At 45.1% G+C, this 27,708-nt stretch overlaps 1 non-coding gene across 1 annotated transcript; it reads right to left on the minus strand.

Annotated features, from left to right (window-relative positions):
• Positions 1-4,341: 4,341 nt before the first annotated feature.
• LOC123146713 (U1 spliceosomal RNA) lies at positions 4,342-4,502 on the minus strand. Its single transcript, XR_006472906.1, has one exon. It is a non-coding gene; the product is annotated as a U1 spliceosomal RNA (small nuclear RNA).
• Positions 4,503-27,708: the final 23,206 nt, after the last annotated feature.

The raw sequence follows: 27,708 nt of genomic DNA on the forward strand, positions 1-27,708 counted from the left end.
TCCATCTTGCAGCATGTAGAAGAGAGTAGATGGTAAGTTCACCATAGCATCGTATAGCATAATCCTACCCGGCGATCCCCTCCTCGTCACCCTGTTAGAGAGCGATCACCGGGTTGTATCTGGTACTTGGAAGGGTGTGTTTTATTATGTATCCGGTTCTAGTTGTCATAAGGTCAAGGTACAACTCCGGGTCATCCTTTTACCGAGGGACATGGCTATTCGAATAGAAAAACTTCCCTACAGGGGTGCACCACATAACCCAACACGCTTGATCCCATTTGGCCGGACACACTTTCCTGGGTCATGCCCGGCCTCGGAAGATCAACACGTCACAGCCCTACCTAGGCACAACAAAGAGGTCAGCACGCCGGTCTAAATCCTATGGCGCAGGGGTCTGGGCCCATCGCCCATTACACACCTGCACGTTGCGAGGGCGGCCGGAAGCAGACCTAGCAACCTCCATTACAAAGGAAGTGATGTTACGCGGTCCAATCTGGCGCGCGCCGCTCAGTCGCTGACGTCACGAAGGCTTCGGCTGATACCACGACGTCGAGTGCCCATAACTGTTCCCGCGTAGTTGGTTAGTGCGTATAGACCAAATGGCCAGACTCAGATCAAATACCAAGATCTCGTTAAGCGTGTTAATTGATGTAACCGCGGACACCGACCAGGGCCAGGCCCACCTGTCACCTAGGCGGTCTCAACCTGCCCTGTCGCTCCGCCACAAAGATCCACCTAGAGGGCCGTCGGGACAAAGATCCTTTCAGCCCCCAATCCATGAATCACTCGCGGGTACTCCACGAGCCGACCCGACTTTTAGTTACCACATGTATCATGTATAAAGTATATAGTATATACCCGTGACCACCTCCCGAGTGATCACGGCCCGATAGTATAGCATGGCAGACGGACAAGAATGTAGGGCCACTGATGGAATACTAGCATCCTATACTAAGCATGTAGGATTGCAGGTAAAGGTAACAACAGTAGTAGCAAAGACAGGCTATGCATCAGGGTAGGATTAACGGAAAGCAGTAACATGGTACACTACTCTAATGCAAGCAGTAGAGAGAAGAATAGGCGATATCTGGTGATCAAGGGGGGGCTTGCCTGGTTGCTCTGGCAAGAAGGAGGGGTCGTCAACTCCGTAGTCGAACTGGGCAGCAGCAGCGTCGGTCTCGTAGTCTACCGGAGAGAAGAGGGGGAAGAAACAGTAAATGCAATGCAAACATAAGCATGACGATGCATGACATGACAATGAGCGGTGTTAGGTGTGCCCTAACGCGGTAGTAGGTGATACCAGCGAAAGGGGGAAACATCCGAGAAAGTATCCCCGTGTTTCACGTTTTTGGACAGATGAGCCGGAGGTGAAATGTTGCAGGTTCGCTATGCTAGGGATGTGTGGCGGACGAACGGGCTGCGTATTCGGATTCGTCTCGTCGTTCTGAGCAACTTTCATGTACAAAACATTTTCATCCGAGTTACGGTTTATATTATATTAATTTTTAAAGTTTTAAATCATTTTCTAAATTATTATTATCAAATTAATTTGAAATTAGTATTATGGCATCAGCATGACGTCAGCATGACATCAGCAGTCAACAGAGGGGTTGACTGGTCAATCTGACACGTGGGTCCCAGCTGTCATTGACTATTAACTAACCTAAAAGATTATTTAACTAACCTAAGTGATTAAGTTAATCTGATCAGGATTAATTAAGTTAATTAATTAAGTAATAAATAAATCAATTATATTCTTAATTATTATTCTTTTATTATAAAATGTTTAAGGGCGGGGCCCGCCTGTCATTGGCCCCTAGGGGCTTAGTGGATCGGGCGCTCGCGAAATGGGGCAAAGCCCCGGGCGCCCGACTGTGCACTGTTGGTGCCAGCGGTCACGGGGCCGGCCAGCGAGGGGGCCGTGGCCGCGGCGAGACTGGCCGCCAGTGGCCGGAGCGGGAGGGATGGGAGGAACACCGGGCGGCGCCGGAGCGGGGTAGGGCGAGGCTAGGTTGGGTCCGGCAGAGCGGCCGACAGGTGTGGGGCCGCGGGCGACCAACGGCAAAGCCGTCGGCGAGGCGTTGCCTCGACGCGAGGCGCGCGCGTTCAGGAGCAGGGGGAGGCGTGCGACGGGCGCCGGAGCGAGCGACGTGCGCGCGTGTGCGCTGGAGGTGGCCATGGCCGTGAGCGCGTGCGCGAGGAAGACAGGAGGAGGGGAGGAGGGGCGCGTGCTCACGGTGGCCGTAGGGGAGTTGCAGCGGGGCGCGAGGTGGAGGTTGGAGACGTCGTACGCAGGGGAGGCAGGCCGGCGGGGAGGTCCGGCGAGGTCTTCGGGCGACGGGGTCGGGGTCGAGGCGGCGATGGCGGGAAGGCGCCGGGAGGAAGCAGAGGCACCAGGAGGCCGGTTGGGGAGGAGGGTTGAGGAGGCGGTGTGGGGAGGCGACGAGGAGGCGCCGGCCGGCGACGAGGCGTAGGGACGAGGCGGCGGGGTCGGGCCCCCACGCTCCGATCCGATCTGGATCGGGGGGAAGGCAGAGGAGGAGTGGGACGAGGGGGAGGGAGTGGGGGCGAGTGGGAGTAGTGGGGGTGGCGCTAGGTCACGGGGAGGGGAGGAGGCCTAGTAGGCCAGGGGGTGCGGGAGTGGGTCGGCTGGGCCGACTGGCTCCTTCGGCCAACTGGGCCAAGGCCCAGTCTGGGGTTGTCTTTTATTTCTTTTTACTTATTTCTTTACTGTTTTCATTTGAAGTTTCTTTTATTTTAGTTTTATAAAATACCCAGTCAGCACCTAAATTAGTATTGCTAATCAGTCCACTGCCACAATTATTTTGGCACACTACTAATTTAGTTTTATTATTATAACTTTATAAAGGCGTCTAATTAATTGTTTTTGCTGTCATTTCTATTACTTTAGTGCATTTAAATATTTTATTAAAAGATAATTTATCCACCAACATTTACGAAGGATTATTTGACACATTAGGAACAATTTAGTTTTGACTTTTGAAAACTTTAATTGTTTAACTTAAATTCAAATTTTGAATATGAATCGTTACGAACTAACGCGAGATTATCAACAGTAATCTGAGGTGAGATGGCATCATTAACGTGGGGTTACTATAGCCTAATTATCCGGGCGTTACAAGTAGAGGAGAGGGGGAATTTGGTTACCGGGGTGGGAGGCGTTCATGGCAGTGATGATGTTGGCAGCGATCTCATCGAGCTGCGAGGTGGTGACGCCCCTGTAGATGCATGCGCATACCTTCTACCCGACAAGCGCGGGATCGTAGTGGTTCTGGTTGAGGTCGTACGCGAGCTTCTTGAGACATGTCGTGATCTTGTCGAAGTGCACCACCTCCAACCACACACCGCCCTTCACCACATACATCTTCTCCACCACCTGGCCGGCCTTCGGTCAAACATTGGGCGGGCATGGGTCATAGCGAGCGGCAGGAGGGGCCCAGGGTCCGGGAATTGGAGAACAAGGGGAGATGGCGGTGAGGGATTTGGAATGGCTCAAAGGGACCGACGCATGTGTGGTGCGATGATTTTGAAAAGAAAGGATGAAGGGGGTTATGAGAGTGGGAGGAAGGGTGGAGAAGTGCTTTGGAGGAGGAGCGCTGGATTAGTGGAGTATTTTCACAATTTCACGTGTGGTTTTATGTGGGGGCGGTTGGTTATGGTGGAAGCCCGTGCGACTGCTTATGTGAAGCGAGACGCCATATTTCACTCACAGTGAGAGCACGGGAGCGTGTCATGTCCTCCGTCTGTCAGCTCCATCAGTGGTCCACCCTATTTGAAAAGCATGAACTTCATTCGCTAGTTGCCAAATAAATTGACTACGGATTGTTTGATCTTCGCATGAATCGGAATAAAATTTCATTTTTGTGTGGAAAAAATTCTACTCTTCATAGTTCTCGTTGCCTCTTTTAGCGAATGTTGCCTAGCTGAAGAATGGTATTGCTTCCCGTAAGTTACTGGTCACATCGCAAGCCCGTGATTAAGCTTACCACCTATTTATAACAGTTTAGGGTCTTGCCTTGTTTTGAAGATTTCTTCGCAAGGAATATGATGAATCAAATCAGATTTGTAATACCGCTATTCAATATAGCATTGAAAACTTGCTTGGTTTAGTGCCAAAGTTTGGTATTGGCCCAAATATTGGCTGGCTACAAAATTCATGTGGCCACACTCACATAGAGTTGTATGTTTTGGAAATTCTTGGCATTGCAAAACTTTTAATAGCAAAAAAATACCATGTATACTTGCTTGACCAAGTAGAAGCAACTTGAAAACGTGCATAGGTGCAATGATCAAATTCTAAAGTTTAATTTTGATGGATTGGCAGGGGCCGCGCGAGCGCATACCCCCTCTACCATAAATTTTGACGTCCATTCTCCCAATTGGGGAGATGATAGACCAACATGCTCGCCAAGTGCAATGTGAGCCATTGATCTAGGCCACGACCCTTCTTGATCAGTCGTAAACCCCGTCTAGGTATTTAAGTTGCACTAGTGCTCCGTGGGCTAGTTATATACACCAGCTCTCCCACCTCCGCCTCTCTCGCTAGCGAGGTGGTACTAAACTAGACCAGATCGAGTGTCGCACAGTGATGGCCTGACCCATCTGCCAGTTTCCTTCTTTATGTTTTTTCATTCTATTTATTTTTTTCCTTTTCACTTTTCTTCTGATTTGTATTTCCTTCTTCATCTAATTGGCATTTATGTTTCACTTTTTAATATTGTCTACATGTTTTCCTCGTACTATAAAATCCCTTTTTGGTGTCATTAAAGTGAACTTTTTAAAGAGGGTTGGAGCAGACAGTCTTCGAGAATGGAGTCATTGTGTGAGTAGCCACCATGACCACGTGTGAGTACTTTCCATAGGACCTTAGGGTCCGCTCTCTCTCTCTCTCTCTCTCTCTCTCTCTCTCGCTCTCGTGATTCAGTACAAAATTCCCGTGAGCTGCCTCACATGATCGGGATCAATGCTATGTAATCGGTTGTGTGTTTGTTGGGATATGATAAATTGTCACTGTATGATCAGATTCTTTGATTGAATTATATTGAATCTTCTGAAGTTTCTTTCCTGCATAATTAAGTAGCTATGTATGCTCTCCGATCTATTTGCTGTCCCTGGCCAAGTTTGATAGGTAGTTATTTAGTGGTGGTGATGCAAAACACCTACTCATCTATCTTGGCCAGAGAAGACTCATAGACCGGAAAGCATAAAATAGGTATTTAATTATGCAGCAAATAAACTTCAAGAGATTCAATAGAAATCAATGAACAATCTGATCATAAACCCTCAATTCATGGGATCCCAACAAGCACACCACAAGAATTACATCGGATTGATCTCATAAGAGAACATGGTATTGAAGATCAAAGATTCAGAGAGAGAAAACCATCTAACTACTACTATGGACCCATAGGTCCTGTAGGAACTACTCACACATCATCATGGAGGCAACAAGGTTGATGAATATGGCCACCCCGATGGTTTCCCCCTCCGGTGGAACTCCGGAGCAGGGCTCCAGATGGGAAGACTTCTGAACACAGGCTTACAACAGCAATAAAATTATATTAGGTTTGTTTTTTAGATCCATCTATTTTCCGTTTCGTGTTTCCTTGCCTGAGTAGGTCTCGAAAAAAAGAGTCTGGAGACCCCCGGGCAATTTTTAGGCCAGAATTTTGGCAACCAAAAATATTTTTTAGGCTTTTCTGAGTCTTTTGAGCCACGTGCCATCATAGTGATTTTTTGTCGCACTTTTTCATCGTCGCTGCCCTGATTTCTGAAAAAATAGTCAAAAAATTTCATGCCCATCCTGTCATTTTGACCTCAGAAGAGTTTTGAGACACTCGCCATTATAGTGATTTTTCGCAAAAAAAAGAAAAAAAAGAGGAGCGCATAAAAAAGAGCGCCAAAAAAAACAGAGCAATTTTTTCCCAAAGTGTGCTTTTCCCTTGTTTACGTGCAGCGCCGTGATTTTGTTCGTGTTCTAGGCTCGCATCTCTAGTACTGTCTAGCCTAGGACCAACAGAGTACCGTCGTTGAGCGTTTATTCAACTTTGCATCTCTGAATTGATTATTGCTGACCCTTTTTGCTACCATATTATAAGCCTTCCCAGCTCCACATACATCTACGTCGTGCGTTTGACTCTCCCTGGGGATTTCTCTATCCAAGCTTTGAGAGTTTTGACTACAACGGTTGCCGCTCACCACCTGCTGCTTGGTAAGAACTGGTAAGAATTTGAGATTTGCTTGACGGATTTGTGACGCCCCACCATTTTCTAGTAGTCTGTAGGATCATATTCTTGTGTGTTTCTATTGCTGCTAACCATGGCAGGATCACAAGTCGATGAGACTGACTGGGAGAACATGAATAATAAGGAGTTGCATGATAAATTTCAGCAAATGATGACTGAACAGGTGCAAGATGTGCTGAACAATTTTGAAGAGGCCATGGATAAGATAACTGGCTTTGAGAAGACGTTCGAAACAAAGCTCGATAACAAATTTAATGAAGTTCTTGCGCGTCTTCCACAACCACCACCGGCTGCACCTGCCGCACCTGTGCCACAACAACAACAACAACAATGACTACCTCCACGTCGCGAAACAGCCCTCCACCAAGCGAGCCGTGTCCCTCTTTAGCCTGGCTAAACTGTTGGTGCTGCTGTTGATACTTCTGTGGCTCCTGCTGCTGATGAGGAGGAGGATGATTATGTGGGAGATTACGAGGATGAAGTTGATAAAAATCAGAACTACATGCAACCACCAACACCCAGTCGTCCACATGCAAATAATCGCAATGGTAGGGCTGCATTACCAGCTCAGGTACGAGATCATGACCATCTTCCTAAACTGAAATTGAATATTCCACCATTTGAGGGTAAATATGTTCCTGATATATATCTTACTTGGGAGTTAGAAACCGAACAATGTTTTACATGTTTAGAATATCCCGAGGAGAGACGTGTTGCTGCTGCACTTTGTGCTTTCACTAGTTTTGCTTGTGTGTGGTGGTCTGAACATCGTAGGTTATATCCGAATAATCCAACTACTTGGGCTGCTTTGAAAACTGCTATGCGTACTCGTTGGGTTCCACCATATTATGAACGTGAATTACTTCAAAAATTGCAGCGTTTAAGACAAGGAAAAAATTATGTAGAGGAATATTATCAGGAATTACAAACTGGCATGATTAGATGTGGTATTGTTGAGGATAATGAAGCTATGCTTGCACGTTTTATGAGTGGATTAAATAGAGAGATTCAGACCATTCTAGAGTATAAGGAGTATAATAATATCACTCGTTTATTCCATCTTGCTTGTAAAGCTGAACGTGAAGTGCAGGATCGACAGGCATTGGCGCGAACTAACTTTTCTGCAGGTTGACCTTCATCATGGACACCACGTGCATCCTCTACTTCCATTGCACCATCACCTCCATCAGGTGCCACCTCCAACCGTGATACAAGAAAGCAGGCACAACCACCACTATCTGCCAAGAGCACACCTGTCGGGCCTGCACAGAGCTCTTCTTCTTCCATGGCATCAACAGGGCACACAAGTGATATTATTTGTCGTCATTGTAAGGGAAGAGGTCATTGTGCGAGAGAATGCAAATCTCAGCGTGTGATGATTGCTTCTGAGGATGGTGGGTATGAGTCCGCTAGTGACTATGATGAGGAGACTTTGGCTCTTATTACACGTGAAGAACACGGTGGAGATGATTCTGATCATGAGACGCAATACATGGCTCCTGAAGATGCTGACAGGTATGAATGTTTGGTTGCTCAACGTGTTTTGAGTGTGCAGGTTACACAACCTGAGCAAAATCAGAGGCATAATTTGTTCCATACAAAGGGAGTTGTGAAGGAACGTTCTATTCTTGTCATCATAGATGGAGGGAGCTGCAACAACTTGGCTAGCATGGAGATTGTGGAGAAGCTATCTCTCACCACAAGACCACATCCACATCCTTACTACATCCAATGGTTCAACAACAGCGGCGAGGTTAAGGTAACACGTACTGTTCGTGTGCATTTTAGTATCTCTACATATGCTGATTATGTTGATTGTGATGTGGTACCTATGCAAGCATGTTCCTTATTACTTGGTAGACCATGGCAATTTGATAAAAATTCTGTACACCATGGTAGAAACAATTAGTATACTCTTGTTCATAAGGATAAAAATATTACTTTGCTTCCTATGCCTCCTGATTCCATTTTGAAAGATGATATTAATAGAGCTAATAAAGCAAAACAGGAGAAAAATAAGAGTGAAAATCAGATTGTGGCAAAAGAATTTGAGCAACAAATGAAGCCTAATAATAAACCATCTAGTGTTGCTTCTGAAATTAAATTGAAAAGTGCATGTTTACTTGCCACCAAATCTGATATTGATGAGCTAGATTTTAGCAAATCTGTTTGCTATGCTTTCGTGTGCAAAGAGGCATTATTTTCATTCGAGGACATGCCTTCCTCTTTGCCCCCTGCTGTCACTAACATTTTGCAGGAGTTCACCGACGTCTTCCCACAAGACGTGCCACCGGGATTACCACCTATTCGAGGGATTAGGTGATCAAATTGACTTAATTCCCGGTGCATCGCTACCCAACCGTGCACCATACCGTACCAATCCAGAGGAGACGAACGAGATTATGCGTCAAGTACAAGAGCTGCTCGACAAAGGTTATATACGCGAATCTCTTTGTCCTTGTGCTGTTCCTATTATACTAGTGCCTAAAAAGGATGGTGAAGGAAATATGCCCTAGAGGCAATAATAAAGTATTATATATTTCCTTATATCATGATAAATGTTTATTATTCATGCTAGAATTGTATTAACCGGAAACATAATACATGTGTGAATACATAGACAAACAGAGTGCCACTAGTATGCCTCTACTTGACTAGCTCGTTAATCAAAGATGGTTATGTTTCCTAGCCATAGACATGAGTTGTCATTTGATTAACGGGATCACCTCATTAGGATAATGACGTGATTGACTTGACCCATTCCGTTAGCTTAGCACTCGATCGTTTAGTATGTTGCTATTGCTTTCTTCATGACTTATACATGTTCCTATGACTATGAGATTATGCAACTCCCGTTTACCGGAGGAACACTTTGTGTGCTACCAAACGTCACAACGTAAATGGGTGATTATAAAGGTGCTCTACAGGTGTCTCCAAAGGTACTTGTTGGGTTGGCGTATTTCGAGATTAGGATTTGTCACTTCGATTGTCGGAGAGGTATCTCTGGGCCCACTCGGTAATGCACATCACTATAAGCCTTGCAAGCATTGTGACTAATGAGTTAGTTGCGGGATGATGTGTTACGGAACAAGTAAAGAGACTTGCCGGTAACGAGATTGAACTAGGTATCTGTTGGGGAACGTAGCAGAAATTCAAAATTTTCTACGCATCACCAAGATCAATCTATGGAGTTTACTAGCAACGAGAGGGAAGGAGTGCATCTACATACCCTTGTAGATCGCGAGCGGAAGCGTTCAAGTGAACGGGGTTGATGGAGTCGTACTCGTCGTGATCCAAATCACCGATGATCCTAGCGCCGAACGGACGGCACCTCCGCGTTCAACACACGTACGGAGCAGCGACGTCTCCTCCTTCTTGATCCAGCAAGGGGGGGGGAGAGGTTGATGGAGATCCAGCAGCACGACGGCGTGGTGGTGGAAGTAGCGGGATCCCGGCAGGGCTTCGCCAAGCGCAAGCGGGGAGGAAGAGGTGTCACGGGAGGGAGAGGGAGGCGCCAGGGCTTAGGTTTTGCTGCCCTCCCTTCCCCCCACTATATATAGGGCCAAGGGAGAGGGGGGGGGGGCGCAGCCTTGGCCCTTCCTCCAAGGAAGGGTGCGGCCAGGGAGGAGTCCTCCCCCCCCAAGGCACCTCGGAGGTGCCTTCCCCCTTTAGGACTCTCCCTTTTCCTTATCTCTTGGCGCATGGGCCTCTTGGGGCTGGTGCCCTTGGCCCATATAGGCCAAGGCGCACCCCCTACAGCCCATGTGGCCCCCCGGGGCTGGTGGACCCCCTTGGTGGACCCCCGGACCCCTTTCGGCACTCCCGGTACAATACCGATAAAGTGCGAAACTTTTTCGGCGACCAAAATAAGACTTCCCATATATAAATCTTTACCTCCGGACCATTCCGGAACTCCTCGTGACGTCCGGGATCTCATCCGGGACTCCGAACAACTTTCGGGTTACCGCCTACTAATATCTCTACCACCCTAGCGTCACCGAACCTTAAGTGTGTAGACCCTACGGGTTCGGGAGACATGTAGACATGACCGAGACGTTCTCCGGCCAATAACCAACAGCGGGATCTGGATACCCATGTTGGCTCCCACATGTTCCACGATGATCTCATCGGATGAACCACGATGTTGAGGATTCAATCAATCCCGTATACAATTCCCTTTGTCTATCGGTATGTTACTTGCCCGAGATTCGATCGTCGGTATCCCGATACCTTGTTCAATCTCGTTACCGGCAAGTCTCTTTACTCGTTCCGTAACACATCATCCCGTGATCAACTCCTTGGTCACATTGTGCACATTATGATGATGTCCTACCGAGTGGGCCCAGAGATACCTCTCCGTTTGCACGGAGTGACAAATCCCAGTCTCGATTCGTGACAACCCAACAGACACTTTTGGAGATATCTGTAGTGCACCTTTATAGCCACCCAGTTACGTTGTGACGTTTGGTACACCCAAAGCATTCCTACGGTATCCGGGAGTTACACAATCTCATGGTCTAAGGAAATGATACTTGACATTAAAAAAGCTCTAGCAAAACGAACTACACGATCTTGTGCTAGGCTTAGGATTGGGTCTTGTCCATCACATCATTCTCCTAATGATGTGATCCCGTTATCAACGACATCCAATGTCCATGGTCAGGAAACCGTAACCATCTATTGATCAACGAGCTAGTCAACTAGAGGCTTACTAGGGACATGGTGTTGTCTATGTATCCACACATGTATCTGAGTTTCCTATCAATACAATTCTAGCATGGATAATAAACGATTATCATGAACAAGGAAATATAATAATAACCTATTTATTATTGCCTCTAGGGCATATTTCCAACAGTCTCCCACTTGCACTAGAGTCAATAATCTAGTTCACATCACCATGTGATTAACACTCACAGGTCACATCACCATGTGACCAACACCCAAGAGTTTACTAGAGTCAACAATCCAGTTCACATCACTATGTGATTAACACTCAATGAGTTCTGGTTTGATCATGTTATGCTTGTGAGATAGGTTATTAGTCAACGGGTCTGAACCTTTCAGATCCGTGTGTGCTTTACGAATATCTATGTCATCTTGTGGATGCTACCACGCGCTACTTGGAGCCATTTCAAATAATTGCTCTACTATACGAATCCGGTTTACTACTCAGAGTCATCCGGATTAGTGTCAAAGTTCGCATCGACGTAACCCTTTACGACGAACTCCTTTTCACCTCCATAATCGAGAAAATTCCTTAGTCCACTAGATACTAAGGATAAGTTCGACCGCTGTCATGTGATCCATTCCCGGATCACTATTGTACCCCTTGACCAACTCATGACAAGGCACACTTCATGTGCGGTACACAGCATAGCATACTGTAGAGCCTACGTCTAAAGCATAGGGGACGACCTTCGTCCTTTCTCTCTCTTCTGCTGTGGTCAGGTCTTGAGTCTTACTCAATACTCACACCTTGTAACACAGCCAAGAACTCCTTCTTTGCTGATCTATTTTGAACTCTTTCAAAATCATGTCAAGGTGTGCGTTCTTTGAAAGTATCATCGGGCGTTTTGATCAATCTCTATAGATCTTGATGCCCAATATGTAAGCAGCTTTATCCAGGTCTTCCTTTGAAAAACTCCTTTCAAACAACCCTTTATGCTTTCCAGAAATTCTACATCATTTCGGATCAACAATATGTCATTCACATATACTTATCAGAAATGTTGTAGCGCTCCACTCACTTTATTGTAAATACAAGTTTCTAACAAACTTTGTATAAACCCAAAAACTTTGATCACTCCATCAAAGCGTATATTCTGACTCCGAGATGCTTGCTCTAATCCATGGAAGGATCGCTGGAGCTAGCATACCTTTTAGCATCCTTAGGATCGACAAAACCTTTCTGATTGTATCACATACAACCTTTCCTTACGAAAACTGGTAAGGAAACTTGTTTTGACATCCATCTGCCAGATTTCATAAAGGTAGCTAATGCTAACATGATTCCGACGGACCTAAGCATCGCTACGGATGAGAAAAACTCATCGTAGTCAACTCCTTGAACTTGTGAAAATACTCTTTGCCACAAGTCGAGCTTCATAGACGGTAACATTACCGTCCATGTTCGTCTTCTTCTTAAAGATCCATTTATCTCAATGGCTTGCCGATCATCGGGCAAGCTCACCAAAGTCCATGCTTTGTTCTGATACATGGATTCTATCTCGGATTTCATGGCCTCGAGCCATTCGTCGGAATATGGGCCCCCCATCACTTCTCCATAGCTCGTAGGTTCATTGTTGTCTAGCAACATGACTTCCAAGACAGGATCACGCATTACTCTGAAGTAGTGCGCATCCTCGTCGTCCTACGAGGTTTGGTAGTGACTTGATCCGAAGTTTCATGATCACTATCATAAGCTTCCACTTCAATTGGTGTAGGTGCCACAGGAACAACTTCCTGTGCCCTGCTACACACTAGTTGAAGCGACGGTTCAATAACCTTATCAAGTCTCCACCATCCTCCCACTCAATTATTTCGAGAGAAACTTTTCCTCGAGAAAGGACTCGTTTCTAGAAGCAATTACTTTTGCTTCCAGATCTGAAATAGGAGGTATACCCAACTGTTTTTGGGTATTCTATGAAGATGCATTTATCCGCTTTGGGTTCGAGCTTATCACCTGAAACTTTTTCACATAAGCATCGCAGCCCCAAACTTTTAAGAAACGACAACTTAGGTTTCTCTAAACGGTGTCGTCTCAACGGAATTGCGTGGTGCCCCTTTTAAAGTGAATGCGGCTATCTCTAATGCCTAACCCATAAACGATAGTGCTAATTCGATAAGAGACATCATGGTATGCACCATATCCAATAGGGTGCAGTTATGATGTTCGGACACACCATCACACTATGGTGTTCCAGGCGGTATTAATTGTGAAACACTTTCCACAATGTCTTAATTGTGTGCCAAACTCGTAACTCAGATACTCATCTCTATGATCATATCACAGACATTTTATCCTCTTGTCACGACGATCTTCAACTTCACTCTGAAATTACTTGAACCTTTCAATAATTCAGACTTGTGTTTTATCAAGTAAATACACTCAGCATCTACTCAAATCATCTGTGAAGTAAGAACATAACGATATCCACTGCATGCCTCAGCACTCATTGGACTGCATACATCAAAATGTATTACTTCCAACAAGTTGCTCTCTTGTTCATCTTACTGAAAAACGAGGCCTTTCAGTCATCTTGCCCATGTGGTATAATTTGCATGTCTCAAGTGATTCAAAATCAAGTGAGTCCAAACGATCCATCTGCATGGAGTTTCTTCACGCATATATACCAATAGACATGGTTCGCATGTCTCAATCTTTTCAAAACGACTGAGTCCAAAGATCCATCTACATGGAGCTTCTTCATGCGTTCTATACCAATATGACTCAAATGGCAGTGCCACAAGTATGTGGAACTATCATTACTATTTTATATCTTTTGGCACGAACATGTGTATCACTACGATCGAGATTCATTTTAGGTGCAAGACCATTGAAGGTATTATTCAAATAAACAGAGTAACCATTCTTCTCCTTAAATGAATAACCGTACTGCGATAAACATAATCCAATCATGCTCAACGCAAACACCAAATCTCGATAGCAGAGGGAGCATGCGATGCTTGATCACATCAACCTTGGAAACACTTCCAACACACATCGTCATCTCCCCTTTAGCTAGTCTCCGTTTATTCCGCAGCTTTTATTTTGAGTTACTAACACTTAGCAACCGAACCGATATCTAATACCCTGGTGCTGCTAGGAGTACTAGTAAAGTACACATTCATATAATGTATATCCAATATACTTCTTTCGACCTTGCATGCCTTCTCATCTACCAAGTATCTAGGGTAGTACTGCTTCAGTGACCGTTCCCCTCATTACAGAAGCACTTAGTCTCGGGTTTGGGTTCAAACTTGGGATTCTTCACTAGAGCAGCAAACGACTTGCTGTTTCATGAAGTATTCCTTTTGCCCTTGCCCTTCTTAAACTAGTGGTTTTAACTAACCATCAACTATTGATGCTCCTTCTTGATTTCTACTCTCGCGGTGTCAAACATCGCGAATAGCTCAAGGATCATCATAACTATCCCTGATATGTTATAGTTCATCACGAAGCTCTAATAGCTTGGTGGCAGTGACTATGGAGAACCATCACTATCTCATCTGGGAGATTAACTCCCACTTGATTCAAGTGATTGTGGCGCTCAGACAATCTGAGCACATGCTCAACGATTGAGCTCTTCTCCCTTAGTCTGCAGGCTTAAGAAACTTGTCAGAGGTCTCATACCTCTTGACGTGGGCACTAGTCTGAAATCTCAATTTTAGTCTTTGGAACATCTCATATGTTCTGTGACGTTTCAAAAACGTCTTTGGTGCCACAATTCTAAACCGTTAGCATCACGCACTGAACTATCACGTAGTCATCAAACGTGTATGTCAGATGTTTTGCAACATCTACAGACGACACTGAGGTTCAGCACACCGAGCGGTGCATTAAGGACATAAGCCTTCTGTGCAGCAATGAGGACAATCCTCAGTTTACGGACCCAGTCCGCATAATTGCTACTATCAACTTTCAACTAAATTTTTCTCTAGGAACATATCTTAAACAGTAGAACTAAAGTGTAAGCTATGACATAATTTGCAAAGACCTTTTGACTATGTTCATGATAATTAAGTTCATCTGATTATTTAATGAACTCCCACTCAGATAGACATCCCTCTAGTCATCTAAGTGATACATGATCCGAGTCAAACTAGGCCGTGTCCGATCATCACGTGAGACGGACTAGTCATCATCGGTGAACATCTCCATGTTGATCGTATCTACTATACGACTCATGTTCGACCTTTCGGTCTCTTGTGTTCCGAGGCCATGTCTGTACATGCTAGGCTCGTCAAGTCAACCTAAGTGTTTTGCATGTGTTCCGAGGCCATGTCTGTACATGCTAGGCTCGTCAACACCCGTTGTATTCAAACGTTAGAATCTATCACACCCAATCATCACGTGGTGCTTCGAAACAACGAACCTTCGCCAACGGTGCACAGTTAGGGGGAACACGTCTCTTGAAATTTTAGTGAGGGATCGTCTTATTTATGCTACCGTCGTTCTAAGCAAATAAGATGTAAACATGATAAACATCACATGCAAATCATAAAGTGACGTGATATGGCCAATATCATCTTGCGCCTTTTGATCTCCATCTTCGAGGCACGGCATGATCACCTTCGTCACCGGCATGACACCATGATCTCCATCATCATGATCTCCATCATTGTGTCTTCACGAAGTTGTCTCGCCAACTATTACTTCTACTACTATGGCTAACGGTTAGCAATAAAGTAAAGTAATTACATGGCGTTTTTCATTGACACGCAGGTCATACAATAAATTAAGACAACTCCTTATGGCTCCTGCCGGTTGTCATACTCATCGACATGCAAGTCGTGATTCCTATTACAAGAACATGATCAATCTCATACATCACATATATCATTCATCACATCCTTTTGGCCATATCACATCACATAGCATACCCTGCAAAAACAAGTTAGACGTCCTCTAATTGTTGTTGCATGTTTTACGTGGCTGCTATGGGTTTCTAGCAAGAACGTTTCTTACCTATGCAAAAGCCACAACGTGATATGCCAATTTCTATTTACCCTTCATAAGGACCCTTTTCATTGAATCCGATCCGACTAAAGTGGGAGAGACAGACACCCGCTAGCCACCTTATGCAACTAGTGCATGTCAGTCGGTGGAACCTGTCTCACGTAAGAGTACGTGTAAGGTCGGTCCGGGCCGCTTCATCCCACGATGCCGCCGAATCAAGATAAGACTAGTAACGGCGAGTAAATTGACCAAATCGACGCCCACAACTACTTTGTGTTCTACTCGTGCATAGAAACTACGCATAGACCTAGCTCATGATGCCAATGTTGGGGAACGTAGCAGAAATTCAAAATTTTCTACGCATCACCAAGATCAATCTATGGAGTTTACTAGCAACAAGAGGGAAGGAGTGCATCTACATACCCTTGTAGATCGCGAGCGGAAGCGTTCATGTGAACGGGGTTGATGGAGTCGTACTCGTCGTGATCCAAATCACCGATGATCCTAGCGTCGAACGGACGGCACCTCCGCGTTCAACACACGTACGGAGCAGCGACGTCTCCTCCTTCTTGATCCAGCAAGGGGGGGAGAGGTTAATGGAGATCCAGCAGCACGACGGCGTGGTGGTGGAAGTAGCGGGATCCCGGCAGGGCTTCGCCAAGCGCAAGCGGGGAGGAAGAGGTGTCACGGGAGGGAGAGGGAGGCGCCAGGGCTTAGGTTTTGCTGCCCTCCCTTCCCCCCACTAAATATAGGGCCAAGGGAGAGGGGGGGGGGGCGCAGCCTTGGCCCTTCCTCCAAGGAAGGGTGCGGCCAGGGAGGAGTCCTTCCCCCCCAAGGCACCTCGGAGGTGCCTTCCCCCTTTAGGACTCTCCCTTTTCCTTATCTCTTGGCGCATGGGCCTCTTGGGGCTGGTGCCCTTGGCCCATATAGGCCAAGGCGCACCCCCTACAGCCCATGTGGCCCCCCGGGGCTGGTGGACCCCCTTGGTGGACCCCCGGACCCCTTTCGGCACTCCCGGTACAATACCGATAAAGTGCGAAACTTTTCTGGCGACCAAAATAAGACTTCCCATATATAAATCTTTACTTCCGGACCATTCCGGAACTCCTCGTGACGTCCGGGATCTCATCCGGGACTCCGAACAACTTTCGGGTTACCGCCTACTAATATCTCTACAACCCTAGCGTCACCGAACCTTAAGTGTGTAGACCCTACGGGTTCGGGAGACATGCAGACATGACCGAGACGTTCTCCGGCCAATAACCAACAGCGGGATCTGGATACCCATGTTGGCTCCCACATGTTCCACGATGATCTCATCGGATGAGCCACGATGTTGAGGATTCAATCAATCCCGTATACAATTCCCTTTGTCTATCGGTATGTTACTTGCCCGAGATTCGATCGTCGGTATCCCGATACCTTGTTCAATCTCGTTACCGGCAAGTCTCTTTACTCGTTCCGTAACACATCATCCCGTGATCAACTCCTTGGTCACATTGTGCACATTATGATGATGTCCTACCGAGTGGGCCCAGAGATACCTCTCCGTTTACACGGAGTGACAAATCCCAGTCTCGATTCGTGCCAACCCAACAGACACTTTCGGAGATACCTGTAGTGCACCTTTATAGCCACCCAGTTACGTTGTGACGTTTGGTACACCCAAAGCATTCCTACGGTATCCGGGAGTTACACAATCTCATGGTCTAAGGAAATGATACTTGACATTAAAAAAGCTCTAGCAAAACAAGCTACACGATCTTGTGCTAGGCTTAGGATTGGGTCTTGTCCATCACATCATTCTCCTAATGATGTGATCCCGTTATCAACGACATCCAATGTCCATGGTCAGGAAACCGTAACCATCTATTGATCAACGAGCTAGTCAACTAGAGGCTTAGTAGGGACATGGTGTTGTCTATGTATCCACACATGTATCTGAGTTTCCTATCAATACAATTCTAGCATGGATAATAAACGATTATCATGAACAAGGAAATATAATAATAACCTATTTATTATTGCCTCTAGGGCATATTTCCAACAGTATCGAGATACTGACGATCAAATCTCGGGCAAGTAACATACCGGTGACAAAGGGAACAACGTATGTTGTTATGCGGTCTGACCGATAAAGATCTTCGTAGAATATGTGGGAGCCAATATGGGCATCCAGGTCCCGCTATTGGTTATTGACCGGAGACGTGTCTCGGTCATGTCTACATAGTTCTCGAACCCGTAGGGTCCGCACGCTTAACGTTACGATGATAGTTTTTATTGAGTTTTGATGTACCGAAGGAGTTCGTAGTCCCGGATGAGATCGGGGATATGACGAGGAGTCTCGAAATGGTCGAGACGTAAAGATCGATATATTGGACGACTATATATAATGTGTTGTATGAGATGATCATGTTTTGTAACCGAGTTATCGGCAACTGGCAGGAGCCATATGGTTGTCGCTTTATTGTATGAGATGCAATCTCCATGTAATAGTTTTACTTTATCACTAAGCGGTAGCGATAGTCGTAAAAGCAATAAGTTGGCGAGACGACAACGATGCTACGATGAAGATCAAGGTGTCGCGCCGGTGACGATGGTGATCATGACGGTGCTTCAGAGATGGAGATCACAAGCACGGTGCTTCGGAGATGGAGATCACAAGCACAAGATGATGATGGCCATATCATATCACTTATATTGATTGCATGTGATGTTAATCCTTTATGCATCTTATCTTGCTTTGTTTGACGGTAGCATTATAAGATGATCCTTCACTAAATTATCAAAGTATAAGTGTTCTCCCTGAGTATGCACCGTTGCAAAAGTTCTTCGTGCTGAGACACCACGTGATGATCGGGTGTGATAGGCTCTACGTTCAAATACAACGGGTGCAAAACAGTTGCACACGCGGAATACTCAGGTTAAACTTGACGAGCCTAGCATATAACAGATATGGCCTCGGAACACGGAGACCGAAAGGTCGAGCGTGAATCATATAGTAGATATGATCAACATAGTGATGTTCACCATTGAAACTACTCCATCTCACGTGATGATCGGACATGGTTTAGTTGATATGGATCACGTGATCACTTAGAGGATTAGAGGATGTCTATCTAAGTGGGAGTTCTTAAGTAATATGATTAATTGAACTTGAATTTATCATGAACTTAGTCCTAATGGTATTTTGCAAATTATGTTGTAGATCAATAGCTCGCGTTGTTGCTTCCCTGTGTTTATTTTTGATATGTTCCTAGAGAAAAATTATGTTGAAAGATGTTAGTAGCAAAGATGCGGATTGGATTCGTGATCTGAGGATTATCCTCATTGCTGCACAGAAAAATTATGTCCTTGATGCACCGCTAGGTGACAGACCTATTGCAGGAGCAGATGCAGACATTATGAACGTTTGGCTAGCTCAATATGATGACTACTTGATAGTTTAGTGCACCATGCTTAACGGCTTAGAATCGGGACTTCAAAGACGTTTTGAACGTCATGGACCATATGAGATGTTCCAGGAGTTGAAGTTAATATTTCAAGCAAATACCCGAGTTGAGAGATATGAAGTCTCCAACAAGTTCTATAGCTAAAAGATGGAGAAGAATCGCTCAACTAGTGAGCATGTGCTCAGATTGTCTGGGTACTACAATCGCTTGAATCAAGTGGGAGTTAATCTTCCAGATAAAATAGTGATTGACAGAATTCTCTAGTCACCATCACCAAGTTAGTAGAACTTCATGATGAACTATAGTATGCAAGGGATGACGAAAGTAATTCCCGAGCTCTTCGTGATGCTTAAATCGACGAAGGTAGAAATCAAGAAAAACTTCAAGTGTTGATGGTTGACGAGACCACTAGTTTCAAGAAAAGGGCAAAGGGAAGAAGGGGAACTTCAAAAAGAACGGCAAGCAAGTTGCTACTCAAGTGAAGAAACCCAAGTCTGTACCTAAGCCTGAGACTAAGTGCTTCTACTGCAAAGGGACTGGTCACTGGAAGTGGAACTACCCCAACTATTTGGTGGATAAGAAGGATGGCAAAGTGAACAAAGGTATATTGGATATACATGTTATTGATGTGTACTTACTAGTGTTTATAGCAACCCCTCAGTATTTGATACTGGTTTAGTTGCTAAGAGTAGTAACTCGAAACAGGAGTTGCAGAATAAACAGAGACTAGTAAAAGGCGAGGTGACGATGTGTGTTGGAAGTAGTTCCAAGATTGATATGATCATCATCGCACACTCCCTGTACTTTCGGGATTAGTGTTGAAACTAAATAAGTGTTATTTGGTGTTTGCGTTGAGCATGAATATGATTTGATCATGTTTATTGCAATACGGTTATTCATCTAAGTTAGAGAACAATTGTTGTTCTGTTTACATGAATAAAAACCTTCTATGGTCATACACACCAACGAAAATGGTTTGTTGGATCTCGATCGTAGTGATACACATATTCATAATATTGAAGCCAAAAGATGCAAAGTTAATAATGATAGTGCAACTTATTTGTGGCACTGCCGTTTAGGTCATATTGGTGTAAAGCGCATGAAGAAACTCCATACTGATGGGATTTTGGAATCACTTGATGCTTGCGAACCGTGCCTCATGGGAAAGATGACTAAAATGCCATTCTCCGGAACTATGGAGAGAGCAACAGATTTGTTGGAAATCATACATACAGATGTATGTGGTCCGATGAATATTGAGGCTCGTAGCAGGTATCATTATTTTCTGACCTTCACAGATGATTTGAGCAGATATGGGTATATCTCCTTAATGAAACAGAAGTCTGAAACATTTGAAAAGTTCATATAATTTCAGAGTGAAGCTAAGAATGGTGTACACTCGAGCCTCCAGTTCAGAGTCAGACATCATTCCGGAGGTATGCCCGGACCCGAACCCCAACGCTAGATCCGGCCTTGAGCCAATCCAGACGTGCACTAGTCCGGAGCAGAACCTCGCAAGATTAGAGCCAGACATGACTCAGCCACCCATCAAGGATAGTCCGGGTCAACTGCAGGAGGGAATTCTCGAATTTTTCCCACCCAGCCACCACACCTAATACTCTACGGATTCTGGAAATCCGGACATATGGGATCTCATGTATGTCAAACAGCTGCCAAACGAGACAGTCCATCATTATTGGGCTAGGTTCCTCCTGGTCAAGAACAGGATGGCACCCGGCTGTGACAAAGAGATAATTAAAGCCTTCCAGTTTAACTGCAAGGACGAGGGCCTCTTAAACGCCCTCGCACGTCGCCGAATTCAAAGCTTCACCGAACTATCAGACATGGTACGCAAATATTGCACCATGGAGAACACGTGGAGGGTGCAACATATGAACATGGGGCCATCGCCCACCTCGCAGCACGAAAGGTCCTGCCCTAAACGGGAATATATAGATCGGTCGCTGGAGCGCGAGCCGGACGAAAAGAAGATTAGGCCTAGATCAGTGCTGGACGAACTGCTGGATAAACCATGCCTAATACACTCAGTCTTGCTAAACACGAACCCAACCCACAGACTTCGAGCCTGTTGGGTGGTAAGACAAGTAGCCAAATACGACGAGCCAATCTTGGGTCTCACACTTCCAGATAAGCAGTCCGCGGCCTCATCACTGGACCATAATTTCCTCACGGTATACGAGATGTTCGCCACAAATAATAAAAGGAAAAAGACTCTCGAGAGCTCAGCCAGATATATCAGGTAATGGCCACACAGCCTTGGGCAACCATGCCTATCACCTTCAACGAGAAGGACGAACCAAGCCCCCGTAACAACCACGCACCGGCCGCACTGGTCCTCGACCCCATTATCGATGGTTTCCGGCTAACCAAAGTGCCGATGGATGGAGGCAGCGGCCTCAACCTCATCTATGAGGATACTTTGGACAAGATGCAATTCAACAGCTCTCGCATCGAACGCAGTCATACCACATTCCGAGGTATAATACCCGGTAGGGAGGCACACTGCTCGGGACGCATAACCCTGGACGTTGTGTTCGGCACACCCGACAACTACAGATCAGAACCCTTGCTATTTCACATTGTGCCGTTCCGTAGCAGATACCACACCCTTCTAGGACGTGAGGCATTCTCGAGATTTCAGGCCATACCCCATTACGGGTATGTGAAATCAAGATGCCACAGCCCAATGGGGTAATCTCGCTTAAAAGCGACCCGAGCAAAGCCTTGCAAGCCGAAAACAAGACGGCATCCCTCGCCCTAGCTAGAGGCACTATCCGAAGCCCTCGCGTCCAAAGACTTTGTTGGGGAATGCAATATTTCAAAAATTTACCTACGATCACACAAGATCTAACTATGAGATGCATAGCAACGAGACGGGAGAGTGTGTCCATGTACCCTCGTAGACCGAAAGCGGAAGCGTTTAGTAACGCGGTTGATGTAGTCGAACGTCTTCGCGATCCAACCGATCCTAGCACCAAACGTACGGTACCTCCGTGTTCAGCACAAGTTCAGCACGATGACGTCCCTCGAGCTCTTGATCCAGTTGAAGATGAGGGAGAGTTCCGTCAGCACGATGGCGTGGTGACGGTGATGATGAAGTTACCTGCACAGGGCTTCGCCTAAGCACTACGATGATATGACCGAGGTGTGTAACTGTGGAGGGGGGCACCGCACACGGCTAAGAGAAGACTTGTTGTGCCTTTGGGGTGCCCCTCCCACGTATATAAAGGAGGGGGGAAGAGGAGGCCGGCCCTAGAGGGGGCGCGCCAATGGGGGAGTCCTTCTTGGACTCCCAGTCCAAGTAGGATCGCCCCCCCTTTCCTATTCCAACTAGGAGAAGGAGGGAAGGGGGAAGAGGGGAGAAGGAAAGAGGGGGGCGCCACCCCCTCCTAGTCCAGTTCGGACCAACCCATGGGGGAGGGCGCGACCACCCCTTGATGCCCTTCTGTCCTTTCCCCTAAAGCCCATTAAGGCCCATTACTCTCCCGGGGGGTTCCGGTAACGTCCCGGTACTCTGGACAATACCCAAAACACTTCGGAACCATTCTGGTGTCCGAATATAACCTTCCAATATATTGATCTTTACCTCTCGACCATTTGGAGACACCTCGTCATGTCCGTGATCTCATCCGGGACTCCAAACAAACTTTCGTCATCAAATCAGATAACTCATAATACAAATCGTCATCGAACGTTAAGCGTGCGGACCCTACGGGTTCGAGAACTATCTAGACATGACCGATACATATCTCCGGTCAATAACCAATAGCGGAACCTGGATGCTCATATTGTCTCCTACATATTCTACGAAGATCTTTATCGGTCAAACCGCATAACAACATACGTTGTTCCCTTTGTCATCGGTATGTTACTTGCCTGAGATTCGATCGTCGGTATCCTCATACCTAGTGCAATCTCGTTACCGGCATGTCTCTTTACTCGTTCCGTAATGCATCATCCCGTAACCAACTCATTAGTCACATTGCTTGCAAGGCTTATAGTGATGTGCATTATCGAGAGGGCCCAGAGATACCTCTCCGATACTTGGAGTGACAAATCCTAATCTCGATCTATGCCAACCCAACAAACACCTTCGGAGACACCTGTAGAGCATCTTTAAAATCACCCGGTTACGTTCCAACGTTTGATAGCACACAAGGTGTTCCTCCGGTATTCGGGAGTTGCATAATCTGATAGTCAGAGGAACATGTATAAGTCATGAAGAAAGCAATAGCAATAAAAATAAATGATCATTTATGCTAAGCTAACTGATGGGTCTTGTCCATCACATCATTCTCTAATGATGTGATCCCGTTCATCAAATGACAACACATGTCTATGGCTAGGAAACTTAACCATCTTTGATTAACGAGCTAGTCAAGTAGAGGCATACTAGGGACACTCTGTTTGTCTATGTATTCAGACATGTACTAAGTTTCCGGTTAATACAATTCTAGCATGAATAATAAACATTTATCATGATATAAGGAAATATAAATAACAACTTTATTATTGCCTCTAGGGCATATTTCCTTCAGTCTCCCACTTGCATTAGAGTCAATAATCTAGTTTACATAGTAATGATTCTAACACCCATGGAGTCTTGGTGCTGATCATGTTTTGCTCATGAGAGAGGCTTAGTCAACGGGTCTGCAACATTCAGATCCGTACGTATTTTGCAAACTTCTATGTCTCCTTCCTTGACTAGATCACAGATGGAACTGAAGCGTCTCTTGATGTGCTTGGTTCTCTTGTGAAATCTGGATTCCTTCGCCAAGGCAATTGCTCCAGTATTGTCACAAAAGATTTTCATTGGACCCGATGCACTAGGTATAACACCTAAATCGGATATGAACTCCTTCATCCAGACTCCCTCATTTGCTGCTTCCGAAGCAGCTATGTACTCCGCTTCACACGTAGATCCCGCCACGACGCTCTGCTTGGAACTGCACCAACTGACGGCTCCACCATTCAATATAAATACGTATCCGGTTTGCGACTTAGAGTCATCCGGATCAGAGTCAAAGCTTGCATCGACGTAACCATTTACGACGAGCTCTTTGTCACCTCCATAAACGAGAAACATGTCCTTAGTCCTTTTCAGGTATTTCAGGATGTTCTTGACCGCTGTCTAGTGATCCACTCCTGGATTACTTTGGTACCTCCCTACTATACTTATAGCAAGGCACACATCAGGTCTGGTACACAGCATTGCATACATGATAGAACCTATGGCTGAAGCATAGGGAATGACTTTCATTTTCTCTCTATCTTCTGAAGTGGTCGGGCATTGAGTCTCACTCAACATCACACCTTGTAACATAGGCAAGAACCCTTTCTTTGACTGATCCATTTTGAACTTCTTCAAAATTTTATCAAGGTATGTGCTTTGTGAAAATCCAATTAAGCATCTTGATCTATCTCTATAGATCTTGATGCCCAATATATAAGCAGCTTCACCGAGGTCTTTCATTGAAAAATTCTTATTCAAGTATCCTTTTATGCTATCCAGAAATTATGTATCATTTCCAATCAACAATATGTCATCCACATATAATATTAGAAATGCTACACGGCTCCCACTCACTTTCTTGTAAATACAGGCTTCTCCAAAAGTATGTATAAAACCATATGCTTTGATCACACTATCAAAGCGTATATTCCATCTCTGAGAGGCTTTCACCAGTCCATAAATGGATCGCTGGAGCTTGCACACTTTGTTAGCACATTTAGGATCGACAAAACCTTCTGGTTGGATCATATACAACTCTTCTTTAAGAAATCCATTAAGGAATGCAGTTTTGACATCCATTTGATAAATTTCATATTCATAAAATGCGGCAATTGCTAACATGATTTGGACAGACTTAAGCATCGGCTATGGGTGAGAAGGTCTCATCATAGTCAATGATGTCTACTACGCAACCTTCTTCTTGTAGACGTTGTTGGGCCTCCAAGTGCAGAGGTTTGTAGGACAGTAGCAAATTTCCCTCAAGTGGATGACCTAAGGTTTATCAATCCGTGGGAGGTGTAGGATGAAGATGGTCTCTCTCAAGCAACCCTGCAACCAAATAACAAAGAGTCTCTTGTGTCCCCAACACACCCAATACAATGGTAAATTGTATAGGTGCACTAGTTCGGCGAAGAGATGGTGATACAAGTGCAATATGGATGGTAGATATAGGTTTTTGTAATCTGAAAATATAAAAACAGCAAGGTAACTAATGATAAAAGTGAGCACAAATGGTATTGCAATGCTAGGAAACAAGGCCTAGGGTTCATACTTTCACTAGTGCAAGTTCTCTCAACAATAATAACATAATTGGATCATATAACTATCCCTCAACATGCAACAAAGAGTCACTCCAAAGTCACTAATAGTGGAGAACAAGCGAAGAGATTATTGTAGGGAACGAAACCACCTCAAAGTTATTCTTTCTGATCAATCTATTCAAGAGTCCGGGGTAAAATAACACGAAGCTATTCTTTCCGTTCGATCTATCCTAGAGTTTGTACTAGAATAACACCTTAAGACACAAATCAACCAAAACCCTAATGTCACCTAGATACTCCAATGTCACCTAAAGTATCTGTGGGTATGATTATACGATATGCATCACACAATCTCAGATTCATCTATTCAACCAACACATAGAACTTCAAAGAGTGCCCCAAAGTTTCTACCGGAGAGTCAAGACGAAAACGTGTGACAACCCCTGTGCATAGGTTCATGGGCGGAACCCGCAAGTTGATCACCAAAACATACATCAAGTGGATCACGTGATATTCCATTTTCACCACAGATAAGCACGGCAAGACATACATCAAGTTTTCTCAAATCCTTAAAGACTCAATCCGATAAGATAACTTCAAAGGGAAAACTCAATCCATTACAAGAGAGTAGAGGGGGAGAAACATCATAAGATCCAACTATAATAGCAAAGCTCGCGATACATCAAGATCGTGCCGAATCAAGAACACGAGAGAGAGAGAGAGAGAGAGATCAAACACATAGCTACTGGTACATACCCTCAGCCCCGAGGGTGAACTACTCCCTCCTCGTCATGGAGAGCGCCGGGATGATGAAGATGGCCACCGGTGAGGGATCCCCCCTCCGGCAGGGTGCCGGAACAGGGTCCCGATTGGTTTTTGGTGGCTACAGAGGCTTGCGGCGGAACTCCCGATCTATTCTGTTCCCTGATGGTTTTAGGGTATATAGATATATATATAGGCGAAAGAAGTCGGTAAGGGGAGCCGCGAGGGGCCCACGAGGGTGGAGGGCACGCCCAGGGGGGTGGGTGTGCCCCCCTACCTCGTGCCTTCCTTGTTGCTTCCCTTACGTACACTCCAAGTCTTCTGGATTGCTTCCGTTCCAAAAATAACTCTCCCGAAGGTTTCATTCCGTTTGGACTCCGTTTGATATTCCTTTTCTGCAAAACACTGAAACAAGGAGAAAAACAGAAACTGGCACTGGGCTCTGGGTTAATAGGTTAGTCCCAAAAATAATATAAAAGTGTAAAATAAAGCCCATAAACATCCAAAACAGATAATATAATAGCATGGAACAATCAAAAATTATAGATACGTTGGAGACGTATCAACATCCCCAAGCTTAATTCCTGCTCGTCCTCGAGTAGGTAAATGATAAAAATAGAATTTTTGATGTGGAATGCTACCTAACATAATTCTCAATGTAATTTTCTTTATTGTGGCAAGAATATTCAGATCTATAAGATTCAACATAAAAGTTTAATATTGACATGAAAATAATAATACTTCAAGCATACTAATAAAGCAATCATGTCTTCTCAAAATAACATGGCCAAAGAAAGCTATCCCTAAAAAATCATATAGTCTGGCTATGCTCTATCTTCATCACACAAAATATTTAAATCATGCACAACCCCGATGACAAGCCAAGCAATTGTTTCATACTTTTGATGTTCTCAAACTTTTTCAATCTTCACGCAATACATGAGCGTGAGCCATGGACATAGCACTATTTGTGTAATAGAATGGTGGTTGTGGAGAAGACAAAAAGGAGAAGATAGTCTCACATCAACTAGGCATATCAACGGGCTATGGAGATGCCCATCAATAGATATCAATGTGAGTGAGTAGGGATTGCCATGCAATGGATGCACTAGAGCTATAAATATATGAAAGCTCAACAAAAGAAACTAAGTGGGTGTGCATCCAACTCGCTTGCTCACGAAGACCTAGGGCATTTTGAGGAAGCCCATCATTGGAATATACAAGCCAAGTTCTATAATGAAAGATTCCCACT

The sequence above is a fragment of the Triticum aestivum genome, chromosome 6D, assembly GCF_018294505.1.
Source record: "Triticum aestivum cultivar Chinese Spring chromosome 6D, IWGSC CS RefSeq v2.1, whole genome shotgun sequence".
Lineage (NCBI taxonomy): Eukaryota > Viridiplantae > Streptophyta > Magnoliopsida > Poales > Poaceae > Triticum > Triticum aestivum.